The sequence below is a fragment of the Amphiura filiformis genome, chromosome 12 (assembly GCF_039555335.1).
Source record: "Amphiura filiformis chromosome 12, Afil_fr2py, whole genome shotgun sequence".
Lineage (NCBI taxonomy): Eukaryota > Metazoa > Echinodermata > Ophiuroidea > Amphilepidida > Amphiuridae > Amphiura > Amphiura filiformis.
Genome location: NC_092639.1, coordinates 35,774,791 through 35,788,586, shown reverse-complemented (window position 1 = coordinate 35,788,586; position 13,796 = coordinate 35,774,791). Strand labels below are relative to the sequence as shown.

General features: G+C 35.3%; 1 protein-coding gene across 1 annotated transcript in view; it reads right to left on the bottom strand.

The window, feature by feature from the left end:
• Positions 1–12,715: 12,715 nt before the first annotated feature.
• LOC140166778 (uncharacterized) overlaps positions 12,716–13,796 on the bottom strand; it is a 63,780-nt gene continuing 62,699 nt past the window's right edge. Inside the window, exon 18 of the mRNA XM_072190270.1 lies at positions 12,716–13,796. This exon is cut by the window's right edge and continues 476 nt beyond it. The gene's annotated coding sequence lies outside the window, so the exon portion shown is untranslated.

Sequence of the window (13,796 nt, the reverse complement as noted above, 5' to 3'; positions counted from 1 at the left end):
GGGTTAACATTTTATTACTAAAATGATCATAAAGTATATGTCTACGATTAGCTGAAGTCATTTAGGGATTCAATCATGTTTCACCGTTGTTCATCACCGTTTAACAACGATGCGGCCGCGTCGTCTGCGTGGTTTACTTCGCGGGGGCAGCTTTAGCTGCCCGAGCGAAGTAGACCACGCAGACGCGCCGGACGCGAGTTGTTAAACGGTGATGAACAACGGTGAAACATGATTGAATCCTTTCAACAACGAAAAGAAGCTAAATATCGTACAATTCACGATTATTTTACGAGGAATGTCAGTTAATCATTGCCACTCAGCCTTACAAAAACTTCGATGATTTCTCTTTTGATATCAGCAATAAAACTACAGAATAAAACGGCAATGTTTAGCCGCTACCTGAAAAATACTGAATTCAACTTGTAAGCTGGCATACGCACAAAGGTTCCAGGCATGACGAATTTTACGCGCTCTCGCGTAACGCGTAGTCTCGCTCGCGTTCGCGTATACGCTACAGTAAAAGTGTGGATTCATCACGGTTTAACAACGGTTGGCTCCTGTACAAAGGTATAGGAAGAGTTGTTGAATTGGTTGTAAACAGAAGCAACAGTGTCGGAAGTGACTTTTGATATAGACATGCTTTCTATAATTTGCAGATGTCAAGAAGTGTCCAGATGGATGTCACTGTCATTATAGTTTACAAGGACTTGTAACCGCTTGTGAACATGGCTGGTCTGTCAACACAATACCAGACATAGCCAGGACGACTGTGTCACTGTAAGTACAGGGTGCCCAATAAAAACAGAACCCTCATTGTGCCCTGTTTCACATCTATTTTAGAAAAATTAATCAAATATATTTTGGTATATGAAGAAAACTTTAATCGTTAGCTTTAATAAGCCGAATTTTTTTTTTATCGACTGACAACTTTTGAAGATAATGCTCTTTTTAAGAAATATGCCCGTTTTCACTCTGTCCACAGAAGAAGCTTGGCTACTTCAAATATTGAAAAGGAGTACATGTACCATGCATGAATATCAAACATTCGTCAATGATAACTTTATAAAATAACAACTTTATTTAGGGAATGGGATTTACTGGTGGGCTTGGCTATGGAGTGGCTTGGTTATGGAGTGCGCGGCAGCCTCCTGACATGGATTAACAAATGGTTGACAACAAGAACGCAAAGAGTTGTGGTGGACGGTGAAACATCGGACCCAGCAAAAGTTAAATCAGGAGTTCCCCAAGGAACGGTATTGGGCCCTTTAATGTTCCTCCTATATATTAATGATATTGCAGACCACATCGATAGTTCAACAAAAATACGATTGTTCGCTGACGACTGTCTTCTATACAGAGTCATTCACACATCTCAAGATACAGATATTCTGCAGAAGGACTTAACATCTCTTTGTAATTGGGCTGAAAAATGGCAAATGCGCTTCAATACCGCTAAATGTAAGACACTCAGAATCACAAACAAAAAAAATCCCCTCATTACTACATATACGATGTGTAATGATGAACTGGAATATGTCTCTCACCATCCCTACCTTGGAGTAAACATTTCGCATAATTTAAAATGGAGCATCCACATTAACAACATCATAGCTAAGGCAAATAAAGCCCTCTGGTTCCTGCGTAGAAATCTTTGGAGATGTCCGCAGAAGGTAAAGGAACAGCTATACTTCATGCTTGTAAGACCCCATCTAGAATATGCCTGTGCTGTATGGGACCCTTTTACATCATCGGATATCCATCGTCTTGAGATGATACAGCACAGAGCAGCACGCTTTGTCACAAAGAACTACAACAGAACAGAGGGCTCCATGACACAAATCCTCAATAAATTGCAATGGCCTACACTGGAACAAAGAAGAAAACAAGCCCGGCTTACCACCATGTTTAAAATACAACATGAATCGCTTGCAATTCCAAAACCAGACTACGTCCAACGTCAGGTTGATAACAACACTAGGCAATACCATCCAGCTAAGTACAGAGTTATGAGAACCAGAATCAACAGTTACAAATTCAGTTTTTGGCCCTGTACAATAGTTCAATGGAATGATCTCTCACCAAACACTCTCAACATCACCAATATTTCAGCTTTCAAAACAGCTTTAAGTAACAACTAATTTTTTGTTTGTAAGATTATTAGTGTCTATATGTTTATGTGTTTTTCATTCAATGCCACCACACTGTTTCTCAATTAGATATTGCTTCGGCAACTTTTTTGAGTATATGATAGATGTAGATGTATGGATTTTGTTAAGTGTCATTAAGGGGATGAGGTGTTACTCCATCCTGGAAATACCAAGCGCGCTGGATTGCTCCATTAGATCGAACTCTGTTAAATATACCAATTAAATAATGTTTATTACATTTAGTGATTGCGTTCCGAATCTTTATGTTATTATCTTTCCATGTCATTAACCGTGTGTTTTATTGTAATCTTTGATGTTTATTAAAGCTAACGATTAAAGGTTCCTTTTCATACCAACATAATTATTACATTTGACCAACTTTTCAAAAATAGGAAAAGAAAAGCGCGCAATGAAGGTTCTGGTTGTTTTAGATACCCTGTATGACAAATTTGTGTTTAAACACTTTTAACAGTTTAATTGCTAAAAATAACTTCGTCTTTACATTGAAAGATGAAACCATGGTATTTTGTGCAATTATTGAAACATAGTTTTGGCCCTACTTCCCGACCAGTTAACATATATTCTAAAATTATGTTTGTCTTTACATCGTAGGACAATGTCAGGTGCCGATGTTCGTGGTCTTACTCCTGGGATGTTTAAAGGGTTATCTCATCTACGTTCATTGTAAGTCTATTCAATATTACTCATTATTATACAAAGGTCTATTATTTGCAGATGTCAAAAGATGCCCTGATGAATGTCACGTTCATAATATCGTATTTTACAAGGATTGTAACCGCTTGTTTGTGAATACAGTACCAGAAATAGCAATATATGATACGTATTCGATCTATGTATGTAATTTCATTTTTATCAATGGAACCATACCATCCATCACATTAACAGTAAAAGCAAACAGATCCAAATCTTTTTATACAAAGAAGTAGCGGGAATTACACAATGTACAAAGAAAACACAACATCCGATTAATGCAGTGGCTTCTCTGTATACATGGTATACCTGGTTAGATGCGAGTCTAAAATAGCGGAAATTACTAACAAATGTCTATTCTTTGTTTTCCCGGAAACGACAAATACTAAGATCACTGGAGAACAATGGCCTTCAGCACATTGAAGAAAATACATTTGATGGATTACAAAGTTTAGTTTGGCTGTGAGTATAATCTGATAGTAATGAAAGGTTTTAATTAAATCATGAGATATCTAAAAATTGGCATATGTTTAGCCTAAAGAAAAAATATGTCTCAAAGCCCACGGCAGTTTCACAAACGAATGCGGTATTCGGTTTTATTAAACTTTATTTTGAATTAAGGTGTCATTTTCGAGTGTTCAAAAGTACACAGTAGGAAATATAAAATGAATTTGCCGTTTCAGCTGACATGGACGCGCTAAAATAAATGAACGCGCGAGGCGGCTTTGGGACAGATTTTTTTGGCATAATGATACAGGATGTATACCAAAACAATGGTACTCCTCAGTGTTCATTACAACGCTTGCAGTTTACATCTGCAACATTAGATCCTCTCGATTGGACTGAAGATTGTAAATTTATGACCTTTTATGAAATCAATATTCAAATTACATGGATCTCATGTTTGAATGTGACAGTCTTGTTATACTTACTATAAATTCATGAGCACCCAAAAATCTGAAGTACAATTTTGATGCGGCCATTATAATTGTCAAAACGAAGCTGCACATAAATTCATGATCAAATCTAGAAGACAGTATATTATATTATAGATGAAAAGAACTTTATTTCGCCCGCTGAATTTGTATATAAAGCTTATCTTTAAGAATTGAAAATAAACTTACTTTTAATTACGTAAACATATTCATATAAACCCAACAACAGTAACAACAACAGGAACAACACCATATTTCTCATTTCATTAATGAAATGAATGAAACAAGAATGGTTATCTTCTTAATTACATTCCTTGTGGTTTTTAACACAGAGATTTGTCTCACAACAACTTGTCAATAATAACCAGTAGGACCTTTGCGTCCTTGGAATTACTCCAGGAGTTGTAAGTATGGCCATGATAATTATTTACTAAAGCAAGTGTTAGATTGTTTCAATGTGCTGATATTAGGTCAATCAGTATTTGCCCAGCCCTTTCTTTGCCCTCCGTCACTGTCCCGGGGGGGGCACTTTAAAAATATTTGGTGGGTATGTTCCCCCGGAATTTTAAGGTGGTGGGTCTTTGGGAGCGGACGGCGGGTACCGGTGAAAGGGGTCTTTTGGAGCTGCGAACCGGGCTGCGAACAAGTAAAATGGGGCCTTTTGGAACGGCGAACAGTCAAAATCAAGGGTCTTTCTTCGCTTTTTGGTTGAAAATAGCCTGAAAAAATCAGAAATATGAGGAATGAGCAATTTTACAGCTGAAATTATCAAAATCAGGGTCTTACGGAGCTTTATTTTGGTCAAATGTAGGGGGTCTTTCGGTGCTGCGAAATCCAAAAATGATCGTTTGTGTTAAGTGCCTCCCCCGGGCACTGTCCCCAGTCAAAATGAAAACAATTCTACGTTTTCCTCCAGCCAAATAAGAACAATGATGTCTGACAGAAACCTCATGGTGTCGCATAATTTAAAAATTACTAAGTATACATTTCAAAGTTCCTTCCTTTGTGCATTCCTCCTTATCAGTTCGGGGGCACTCGTAATTCACGGACGTCTCTGATTTCAAAGACGGATCAGTGATTTCACATACGGGGGTCTGTGATATCACATACGTCGAGCTTTGTTGACAGCTGGGCACTCGATGCAGCACATCGGAACGAAGCTGAGTGTATTAGAATAAGCTTTCCTAGGTTCAGCAAATATCTACCTGTGCAAAAATTATATATATCTGTGCAAATTCTGATAAATGTGGTCCCAGAACACACTTAGATTGCAATAGCACAAATCAAATGTTTTGAAACTAGGGAGTATGTGATTTATGAGACGTCTCTGAAATATGATACTGTTATGTGACATGACGCTTCAAGAGTATTTGATATCAGAGATGTCCGTGAATTATGAGTGCCCCCTCCCCCCCCCCCCGAACTGTTATAGAAAGGAGAGCAGGACGTTCGCTGCCATTGGGGGCAATTTTTTTCGGCGACGAAGGTGTCTTTTGTTTTTCAATTTTAATGTATACCTTTATACAGAGTTGGGTAGGGAAATCCATCGTTCTCAAGCTTAACATGTTTAAAACAGCAATGTGACTTTGACTTTGCAGGACCTGCTGAAGTTCGTGAAATAGCAAACCAGCTAATATTTATTTATCTTTACCAGGTATTTAATGGATGTGCCGATAATGACACTTAATTCAGATGCATTTTATGGCTTGGAAAAATTGCTAATTCTGTGAGTATTACAAATTTTGTATGAATGCATCATGATAAACTGCATAGGGACAAATCGGCTTGATTCCCGCATATTGACGGACACCAATGACTATAAAATGACACTTTGTACTATTATGACTAAAGAGGGCGACGTATTGTTTAATTTAATTTAAATTTAAATGTTGACAAAATATTTTGCAAAAAGTATTAAAACATTCATTCATTCATTCATATTTATTCATCAAACAATATCATCAAATATATTATAAACATAAATATATATATATTGCAAAACAATTATAGTAACAGTAAATAGCAAGATTATTTATAATAGCAATTATTAATACAAGAATTAATACAAGTTGTACACAAGAAGCAATGTACTATATAATAATACCTCAATTTCCAGTATTGCTGGAAAGTACAATATGAATTTATGACATGATCTACGCATACAAATGAGATAATAAAATAAGTACATTTTTGTATATAGTTTGTTTCTTGTTTATCAGTTATTTTTAAGTAATATGACTTAATTTACATTGAGTGTGGCTTGAAAACAATATTTTTTTTTGCAGTGTATTGATTAGGGAAGGAAAATCTGTACCGATGAATATTCATAATCGTGGGTTCAAAGGTCTACAAAGACTCAAAACACTGTAAGTTAAAGGGGGTAGCTGGTTGTTTTTTATATATGGAAATTACAAAATTAGTAAAACTGTTAATGTTTAAAAAATTGTTGACTACATTTTCTGTCATAGGACTTACTCATCAAATTTGTTAACTGAAGGACTACAATTTCATCAAAGCCTGAGTTTATAGAATCGAGCACACTTGTTAGTACGAATAGAACTAGATTACGTGCGACCAATGCATTTTGCTTAGGAAAATATATTTGTATTTGATGGTGAACTTCATCTGGACAGAGAATGCTCTCGTGCACTCTGTACGGAACAAAGGGTACAGCAAATGATGTTGTACTCCATTGTACAGAACGTCCACATTTCGCTGGTAATTTCCATGCTCTACTTTTGATATTAGAAGTTGGCCTTGTGCCTATTATCCTGGCGTATAATGTTTTCCTTCACAGATACGTCGATGACCATTTATTATGCTGTCATTTTGAAAACCTTGATGATTGTGTGTCTCTAGAACCACAGCCAGCACTCTTCATGTGTGGTAGCCTCATGCAAAATCAACTCCTTCGTAGTTCAATGTGGGTATTAGGGTTTAGTGCTCTGGTAGGAAATGTATACGTCATTGCAGTGAGAGTCAGAGAAAAGAGTCGGAGTCCAATCCAAGCCAAGCAGTCCTTTCTCATCGGTAATCTAGCCGTGTCGGATTGCTTCATGGGAGTCTACATGTTGATCATTGCTTCTGTGGATATTCACTACGGTGATGAATATTTTACGTACTCAGAAGTGTGGCGCTCTTCATATATATGCAAATTAGCGAGTTTTTTATCGTTACTTTCCAGTGAAGCATCCGTATTTTTTATCACTCTCATTAGCATAGATCGATTTCTCTGTCTTGTTTTCCCGTTTAGCCCTTTACAATTGCAAAGAAAATCAACGAGAGTAGTTGCTGTTTTCCTTTGGTTGTTTGCAATTATATTAGGGTTAGTCCCAACTCTACTCGCCGGCCCTGACTCTGATTATTATGATTTATCGGACGTTTGTGTAGGCTTGCCTTTGATAACACGTCCAACAAGTTACACAATTGAATCAAGCAACATCGGCGGCGATGAATCAGGCCGAACCTTCGATCTCCCTGTTGCAGACGAATTTAAACCAGCCTGGTATTTTTCAATTGCTATATTCCTTGGTCTTAACCTTGTGTGCTTCTTAATAATATTTGTATGCTATATAGTCATTTTTCTCTATATCAAAATCTCGAGAAAAAGAGTTAAGCGAGGATCAAAACGGGAAGAAGATTTAAAGATAGCGATTCGAATGGCAGCCATAATTGGTACAGATTTCATATGTTGGATGCCAGTGATTGCAATGGGTATTATTTCGCAAACAGGGCTTGCTGTCATACCATTACAGATGTACGTTTGGTCTGTTGTTTTCATACTGCCAATTAATTCGTCTCTGAATCCATACTTGTATACCATTGCTTCAATTGTTTCTGAGCAGAGATCTCAGAAGTTGAGCCAAAGTAAGATTTCACGAATGGGGTCCGATTCAGATAAGGCGAGCAAATCCAATTCCAATCAGCACAATACTGTCATTTAATTATTTTAGTTTATTGACCCTTGGGGACCGACACCCCAAGTTCGACACACGAGATGTCTTCACGCGGCGGTTTTCGATCACCGACACCTCAAATTACCCCCAATTATTACTGTACAACTTGGAGTGTACGCCGGACACGACATACCGTGTGCCAATAAAAATGTCCGTCTGGAAGTTGTACGTGCCTCTATCGTCAAAACATAAATGATACTTTCGGAATTTCGTCATTAATTAAATTACAATTTTGAACTTTTGTCTTATACAAATTGAAACTTTTTTCTATTGTGATGAATTTTATGTCATTGCTTATTGTGCTTTAGATAAGTGAATGTTATTTTTATTTCAAACGGATATAGCATTAGTGAATAGATTCATCAGGTTTGTACTTCAAATCAATTCGTAATTTTTGCGTGACTAAACCAGTAGGTCTTTACTTACTTAATATTGATGGGTACCAATCATTTTGATACAGCTTGTAGAACAACTCATGGAAGCGGCACCTCACCTGTTCGTAGTGTATTCAGCCCAATTTTTCATCAATGGGAACAAGATGATATTGCTGAGTGCAAGTGTGAGTAATCTCGCCTGTCCTGGGTTAATTACGCTTTTATGTACCGGTTAGTACGGTCACATTTTACCATGTTGGTGCGCTTGCTTTTATTATACTGTACTTATGATATTTTATTATTTATTCAATTGTATCAAAGTGTGTCATATCATATTTTGATAAAAATGCATTGTATATCCAGTCGTATCATTTCAGTAAATTTGAAAATGTGTAATATTTCTTGTTGTTGTTATTCTAAGCTGTGTTAAAGAAGATTTAATATTATATTTGTTATCTGCAAAGGTTTTTAATCAAATGAAATAATATAGCTGGATATCATAGAATATATACACGTGATGCGTTATTTTTGTTATGGACAAGTATTTCATAACTGAAATGAAATTATGTATATAACGCCAAAATTAAAAGGAATACATCACAAAACTATACATGAGAAGTTTGAGGTAAGTAAACCCTTTCTTTATTGTCAAGAACATTGAAAACGTTGCTAAATACGACTATCTTAGTCGTAATTTAACATTGGTTAATCACCTAGCATTTGTATAGGTATCTTTAGTTTTAGTAAAGTGTAGGGAACTAATGTAGCTAATATTTTTGGTTAAAAACCCGATACTGTAAAAATATCGGGATTTTCTGCAAGCGACCTAATTGGTGTGTGTAATACGTTGAAAATCGTCAAAAAAGAGCTCATAAATTAAAATCACAAACAGTAAGTACCACAATAAGTATCTACATTCCAAGCGGAAACGCTTTTCAGAAACACATCACCCTTTCCCGGCAATCGCCTAAAACTAAATATGGAATTCGAGGCCATCTGTAATAATGATCGTGAACATAAATGGCTACTAAACATGGGACACCACAGCAAAATGTGTCATACATTATAAATATACAATAACTTTCATTGTAATCGTTATTAAAGTGCGACATTTACTTAAGAAATTGATAAGTTTTTCCATAGGGTGTTTATTCAGGTGTGAAACATGAAATACACACCAATGGCCACCTCCTAAATGAAATATTAGATCAAGATGGTTGATATAAAAGCCACCTACGTTGTAAAAACGTAAATTTGTGAACTCGTATTCGTGTTGCTACAACGTTATTTCAGACGTATGTTTGCAGACGTTGATACAACGTCATCGTTATTTCGACGTCAAGTTGTTAACGTATTATGTAACAACGTATGAATTACAGAAAGTTAATTCGTACATGTTTAAGACGTAAATGCCACGTCATTACCGAATGTTTCAAAAAGCTTTTTAAAATCATGTCCAAGTACGTTAAAATACTGTGCGACGTACCTTATTACAACCTAAGTACTAGTACAACGTCGGCAAACGTCATGAAATCGTAGTGTGTTGGCTGGGATTAGGGATTCTTTGGATTTTCCCTGTATGTAATATGCCCGAAGCATGTTATCCAGGTGTTCACTATTTTTGAGGTTGATTCGATGCACTAGATCGTTTAGAAACTGCCAAAATAAATGACCCCAACGAAAATAAGCCTCCATTATATTAGAGGCTTTTGGGGATATCTAATAGGAATATTAAGAATATTCTCATTTTTATCGTTTTATATACTGGTGCTTCTCACTTTGCATTCAACCTATTTTTATGTCTTTTAAAATGGGCAATCTGATTTAAATTGTGTGCAATTGTGATTTTTAATGTGAGTGCTGAATAAATATGAAATGAAAAGTATTACTCATCTCTGGATATTGCCTCCGGATATTTGCAAATAGGCTTATAAGAAATCTCAAAGCTGTTCACAGCGTTTGCGACACAAGTTGGCCTTCTTGATAGTTTCAAAGAATGCCAGTTGGTTTGTATAAAGCACCGGCCACATTTCAAAGGACCATGTAAGAAATTTTGAAGCGTCGGAAGTTTGTTTTATGCTATTTAGATAACATCATCATTTGCAGTAGCTCTTTCCTTCTTTCAATCATTTAAGTCATCGTAGGCAAAGTTTTGGTCGATTTCGTCAAGTATGCTTAAAATTACAGCCAAAGAAATGTACATAATTTGGTCAAACAGAAGTGAAATACTTCAATCAATCAATCAATCAATCAATCAATTTATTTCATCCATTCATTATACAACAATATAATTATGATACAATGAGATACAATAATGATGTATTTTATATACAATAATATAATGGAACAACTATTTTTATGAAAAACGTCAATGAGATGGATGAGGACACTGCTAAACGCAGAGCGTGAGGTGCAGTGCCCTCGGCCTAAAGTTACAACATACAACATTTAACCAAAAAATAAAATACGCTCGGTACAATTTTCACTCAAAATCGTGCACTGAGTGCCTATGGACGAGATAGTGAAAGCAATCAGTTATGGCCACAAGGCTGTCCATGCACTGGGCATACAATTTGGAGTGAAATGATACATAATTGGAAAATATAAAACTGATGGTAAACTAAATAATGTACCAAAAAATTAGGGTGCCGACATAAAGCTGACCTGATAGCAAGAAATGAGAGACCGTTTTAAAGTAGTAATGAAACATGAATGTAATTACGATTCACTTGGCAAATATTTTTCAAGGAGATGTTTTTTCTTTTTTTTTTTAAAAACAGCTACCGAAGGTGCGCTTTTCAGGATTGGTGGTAAATTATTCCAAAGTAATGCACCTTGGATTCTGATGGTGTTATATGCAAGGCACGTGTTGGTTTGCTCAATATGGATATCACCTGCATGACGAGTGTTGTAGTTATGCACATCACTGTTGATAGTAAAATAATTTTGATCAAGTAGGTCGTTGGGAAGGAGACAATGATAAAATTGATACATAAAAATTACAATTTGAAGAATGTACAAATCATGAATTTTAATGTTTTAAGTGTTGAAAAAAGTGGGTCAGAATGTGCTAACCAGAGTGAGTTAGTGCAGGTTCTGACGAGCTTCTTTGCAACAGGAGAACAGAGTCACGGTGTGAATTATTATTATCAGCCCAGATAATTGCACAATAGTTTAAGTAAGGATAAACCAACGAGTTGTATAAGGTTGGCAAGGACTCAATTGGAAGAAATTGCTTAACTTTTCTGATGATGCCATTATATTTAGAGATGATATTACAGACGTGAGTGGTTCATATACTTAGTTCATATAGTGCAATGAAATCGCGACAGATCGTGCCAACTGAAACTTTTAAAAGAGTTCCTCGTTTCTGAGTTTTGTAGGATATTATATCAAAGCCCTCATTAAAATCAAAGACCTCTATAAAAATGATTTGATAATATCTGCCGGTTGCTAAGAAGGCACACAAGAACAAATTAAGTTATTCGGGTTAAAAATCGCACGGGAGATTAAATTGAAAAATACTTTCTTCAGACTCTAAAATATCACAAGTTGTTCATTAATTAGACATTCTAGAGATATATGACCAAGTACCTTTTTAAAAAACTCTTTTGGATAAAAGAAAGAACTTGATATTTCATAACTTGATTAAAGCATTTTAAAATGTCAACCCCTTGTGTGACCTTTGCTCTCATAACTCATTTTGTTCCCCAGAAAACACAAAAACGTTTTAAAAACGTTTTAAACAAGCTATATCTGGGGTTTTGGTTTACGTAAAACGTTTTAATAACATTAAATGTCGGGTTATATAAAGGTCATGAAGACGTTTTGAAACGTTATGTATGAAAACGCACTACAACAATATTTTCAAAATGTTTTCAAAGTGTTATTGTAAACTATTCTTTGAAAACATTTTTTGCCAAATATTTTGTCAACACTTAAATAACGTTATGTTTAATGATATGAAAATGTTTTATGCCCTTTATATACCCTATATATAACCTGACATTTAAACGTTTTCTGACAACCTTTTATAACCTTTTGCGAATGATGTCGAAAACGGTTTTTGTTTGCTGAGTCCATGGTGCTTTTTTGTGACGCACGGCGGATTCTGTCCCTACATACTCCTGGCTGTTACTTAAAGTAAAAACACTGCATTAGTACGGCAATTTTCCCGACTATTTGCTTTGCTAATCTATGTTTATATCATTTATATCCGACCAAGCAATGATAGTGATTAAAGGAGTATTTCGTGATCCTAGCATCCTCTTTTTATGGCATTTTTCAGTAGATATCCCCGACAAAAGTTTATTCCCAAAATTATGCATGATTTTGTGTATTACACTGTTCCATAGACAATGTGTTGTAATTTTGTTCTGGTGTACCAGAACGTATTTCAAATTACACGATATTTTTTGCTAAACGAATTAATCTGCAAGAATGTTTTTGTACATAAACATTATGTAGCCAGAGGTTTCCAGTGGTATATAAATCTCAAAGTTTTTTTTGAAAAAAGTGGGGGATGATGCTGTGGATCACGAAATGCCCTTTTAAATACTATTGGATGACACAGAAACACGAATCAACTTCACTTGTTGTGTGCAACATTTTCATGTTTTATTGAAGAAGTTAAAAATACTATCACATAGCACAAAAGTAGCAAGAGTATTATGATGTACAAAAATAGAAAAATATGCTCTCAGCAGCTATATTCAATATCAAGCAGCAGTCGGTAGACATGTTTTAAAAGTTTGCAAAAGGAGCTTTAGGCTACGGGTCGTTTGCGGTCGATTTTCCGTTACGACATACGCCGAGTTTTTGGTTCTCCGCAGCCATTTTTGGTTCCCCATGATTATTTAGGAATGAAAAGACAAATCTTACAAAAAAACTTAATTATGTTGATGTAGTTGCTGATGAAATAAAGTAGGAAATTAATTTATTATTATTATTATTAATATTATCATCATTATTAATGTTTTTCACTTCTAAGATTCTATATTCATTAATAAAAACTGTTATATATTATAATACGTCTAGTTTCTACGTATTCTTCATAGTTCAAACAGCCTGTCGTTTCATTATCATTACTCTCTTAAATGGAAAGATTGGGGTGAGGGAAACGTCCAAATTAAGATTAAGAAATCAGTCTTAAGATTGAAAATTCAAACTAAATTTCCATTGCATTTTTAATTTTAGACTTAGACCCTCAACACAATCTTTAAGATTGATTTTTCAATCTTTGGTTTTAAGAGAGTAGGACCTGCGTGGGAATGTTTTTGCTCTAATTTTTGGATGATTAATAGTACTAATACAGGGTTATAAACCTCTTAACATCACAGATCCCATAGCGCCTTACAGAGTCAAAGTAATTACAAAGATTACGAAATGGAAAAAATACACATTATTAAAGTAAAACAGCACCCATATATGCATGTGAGAAACGTTCTTCTTAGAATGCTTTTAATGTTAAACAAATGAAAGAAATCGTTATTTCGTAGCGCCTAGATGTTGAATTCTTGAATGTGATTAATAAAATCTCAGATTTTTGTCTCAAATACAGCACCTTACGCCTTGTTTTTGGTATCTTAGTTAATTCACGTTACAATCAGAAATGTCGAAAATTAGAATTTAAAACAAATTTTACGCTATTGCTTTTAACAGCTAACATGGCTG